This window comes from Sinocyclocheilus anshuiensis, unplaced genomic scaffold (assembly GCF_001515605.1).
Source record: "Sinocyclocheilus anshuiensis isolate Anshui unplaced genomic scaffold, SAMN03320099.WGS_v1.1 scaffold2754, whole genome shotgun sequence".
Lineage (NCBI taxonomy): Eukaryota > Metazoa > Chordata > Actinopteri > Cypriniformes > Cyprinidae > Sinocyclocheilus > Sinocyclocheilus anshuiensis.
In genome coordinates this window covers 1,961-5,986 of record NW_015558769.1, presented here as the reverse complement: position 1 = coordinate 5,986, position 4,026 = coordinate 1,961, and positions in this window count along the sequence as shown.

Below are 4,026 nucleotides of genomic sequence, written 5' to 3'. Positions count from 1 at the left end.
TAGCTATGATACTGTTTTTGAAATCAAATCTTTGCATATCTATGACAGGAAACACTGGAATCTAACAATGCCTTAGAAAAAACAGTTAATCTTAAAAAATAAAATAAAGCATATACATAAACCCTATCGGATAAGCATGTTATAAACTACTGAAACATTGGAGTTTCATATTTTAGAGCAGTCACTGCAATTTATGAAAGAAATCAATTAAATCTGTATGTGGGAGTGTGTGTGAAAAAAAAAATCAGATGTAACCCCCTTTGTAATGCTTAACATTTTCATAAGTAACTGTAATTTAATTACACTGTTTTTCTCAGTAACTGTAACTGATTACAATTACTTTTATTTTGTAATTAAATTACGCAAGTCCGTTACATGTAACTAGTTACTCCCCAACACTGTTGTCAAGTGATATGAGAACAGGCAACCATAACCAGCACACCTATCTACACTAAATAAATAAATAACTTTCTTAAGAGAGAAAAGTGAAAATACTCCTTGGTTAAAATTGCAGCTCATCTGACTTATTTATGTTACATCTAAATTATTACAATCCACTCCCTTTATTTATTTATGGAATATATAGAAAACATACTTAAATTTACTGTATATCGCCTTACTCTTAAAGGGGTCATATGATGCGATTTCAAGTTTTCCTTTCTCTTTGGAGTGTTACAAGCTCTTGGTGCATAAAGCTGAATCAGCGACTGTTTTGTTATTAGTTTAAGTATTTGCTGTTGACTGTTCAAATGCGGAGTTTTGCGCAGCGCAGAGTAACGCGTCGTGTGTGTGTGAGGGGAACAGGGTCACATCACAGGAGAGTGAACTGCCTGTCAGAAATCATAGCACATCAGCTGTCTTAACTGCGGCTTGTGTACTGCATCATCACTGTGTCTGTCACGTGACTCTGTTGCCCTTTCGGGCTTGAACTGATGGTAAAACTAACGACATTATTAACTCTTGATATTTACTTTGAAAGCTTGAAGCTCGCGATTATGGTAAGGGGCGTTACATTTCCGACGCGTGCTTGTGGTGTTCGGCCAATCACAATGCACTGGGTCAGCTGGCCAATCAGAGCAGACTGCGCTTGTCAAAGGAGGGGGCTTTGTTGAAAATGACATGTTTGAGAGAGGCGGGGCATAGAGTACCTACAATAATGTACAGTATTTGAAAAATAATGTGTTTTTTCAACATTAAAGCATGTCAACATATTCTGTTACACCAAATACACAAAATAATGATCTTTAAAATAGCATCATATGACCCCTTTAAGGGAAATTCACACTGACACAAACACATACACAGTGTTGGAACACCCACACACAGACCTCACTTTTAGCATATATTAGATTACATACTGGTTATAAAATAAGCCAGCTTGAAAAACTGTTTTGCTATTTCACACTGATCAGGAGCACATGATCATGCTCTGATGTAAACAAGCTGCACACAGGTTTGTTTCTTTTCCACCTCTGGTTCACCACACGGGGGCGTCAGTAAGACAACTGTTGGGGAGACAGAGAGCACGGTTATCTGAAATTTGGGTGAAGCTGCTGAGCAGGGGTGTCGTTAGTGGGGGGAAAGGATGACAGAGTGCATAGGGCCCAGAACATAATTTTTCGATTTCGACAGTCGACTTTAGACATTCTACTAGCTATAATTAACTCTGCAACTACCGTACATCTCAACTAACTCCCTTTAGAATATTAATTATGATTATGGTTAGGATTAGGATTAGTGGTTAGGGTTAGTAAAATGCACATGCACGGACAAAGTTACTCATAGAATGTCTTTTGGGGGACCATCAAAATAAAATGTTAGCGGATATTAAGCAGGTAGTCCATTAATACTCTTATGACTGGCAGTTGACATGTAGTTGCAAAGGTACATATAGTTAGTAGACTGAATAGATATATTATTCAAAATATACACTTTCTGGTTGTCAAATGTTCTTGTGCTAATAAAAGATGAACAGTGATTATCCTGCAAAAATAACAGGTGTGAACTTTATGGAAACTGACTTCATTTAATGTAACCAAGTGTTTATAAAGTGGCTCAGAAGAGTGAATCTCATTCAACAGCCCCAGCATCATTTGTTTTTGTATCTAAATGCAGTGAAATTCAGACATTTTCAAATGTGTGATATAGGTGTCCAAATAATTTTTGATGCCACTGTATGTTTTGAAATTGTGACAAATAGTAGTTATTAAAAGTTATTGCAAAGAAAGCAATCAAATAATTTGTAAAATATTTGTAATAGATTTGCATTTGTTGGAAATGGATAGATTTGGTTCATATTAATGTGGTGCCACATCCTATTAACTTATTGGGATGGCAATTCGAGCCCTTGGCTCATTTTGCAAATAAAACAGCATCCTTACTTAGTGGCCACACAATGCAAAATCCCTTTTGAGTGTTTTTGGACGTTTTTAAGTTTTAGTTGATTTTTAAGCATATTTCATTTTTATGATACTTTGCAAAGGTTGGCCTGCATTCTAAAATCTTTTATTTGAATGAAAGCAGACAAAGAGTTTAGCTATCTGTCTTTGTCAGTATGACAATTCTTTGTTTCTCAATGATTATATAGTAATCAACAAACATCAAGTGATCATAATGTAGGGATTAACCTATTCGATATTCTATAATTAAATCAACTAATCGAATATTCGAAAATCGTGACCCATCCCTAGTTATAACAACGACGTATTAGATAGTCTGGCGGCAGATAAAAGTAAATGATAAATTAATGAGTGAGCGTTACAGAAGTGTGCATCAAATACGCTAAACACGGAAGCTCAAACGTCTGTGTGATGCGCAAGAACAGACCAGGTCATGCATGCACATTTAAGCGTCTTCTTTTCTCCTTTTAATGGCAGTTGGCAAACCCACTTAAAGGTGCATACTGTAGGGATTTCTTAATACCACAAAGCACAGGACTGTGATATGCCACAGAAACAACTCATCATGAGATGACGAACCAATCTAATCAAGAGATAACACAGAGATCTTTTGTATCAGGACTACAACTTATATATACCTCGTGATGTCTTGTGACCGCCAATGAATGAACTACTACATCCAACAGGAAGAGGACGAGTAATTTAATCACACCCTCAGGCTTGCAAAACAACGGACCTAAAGAACAGTGATAATGTGATTAAATCAAACTCAGCAAACCACCGCGTGACGTGTATGGACCTCAGGAAATTCCCCCTCCCTTCCTTTCTCTATTAGCAGAGGAAACGCGGAAATTGCATGGACCAAGTTTAAAAGACAACATTTAAAATCATTTAAAGTATCGGAGCAATATATTCACAAATAATATGTTTTATGTCTGATATATGTGTGATGTGTTTCCTGTAATCGGTGCAAGTTTAACCAATGTTGTATAACACCTTTTAGTAATTAAGATTATTAATGTTTATGCAAACTACCCGATATTGAGCTTGAATGAAAGCTTGTTTTATTCGCCGAATATTGGTGTTAGTGAAAATATTCTGTATCATTCTCTGGTGAGAATACTTTTATCAGAAGTTATTTAAAACTTCCAGAAATATGCCCCACGGGAGCATGTGACTTGTGCATGAAAAAAAGGAGCCCCGCAGCCACCATCTGATTGGACAATCGCGTATGGGATGGACCAACATCGAGCCTGCTTAAAAGGGACACAAAGCTCTCTCTCTCTCTCTCTCTCTCTCTCTCTCTCTCTCTCTCTCAAGAACTGTGGCTTTCCACTTTGGTGACCGCGCACGACAAAACGCTCCCATGCCGTAACATCGCACAAGTGAGACTCCAAAACTCATCTACTCCGTTGAAGCTTCGTAACTCTGCAGAACTTCAAAGCCTAAAGCTAAGCAAAAGACTCTCTTAGATGAACTTCGAGGTTCTTCCGTAACCCGGCAACCAACCAATCCAACGAGGACTCCCCCAAAAGGACGTCACCCAAACGTCATCTCGGCGACCAATCCGAAAGCTCCGGGATTCCCTCAAGCAGCCATCCAGGAAGCCTGTGTCAGCAACGAGAAA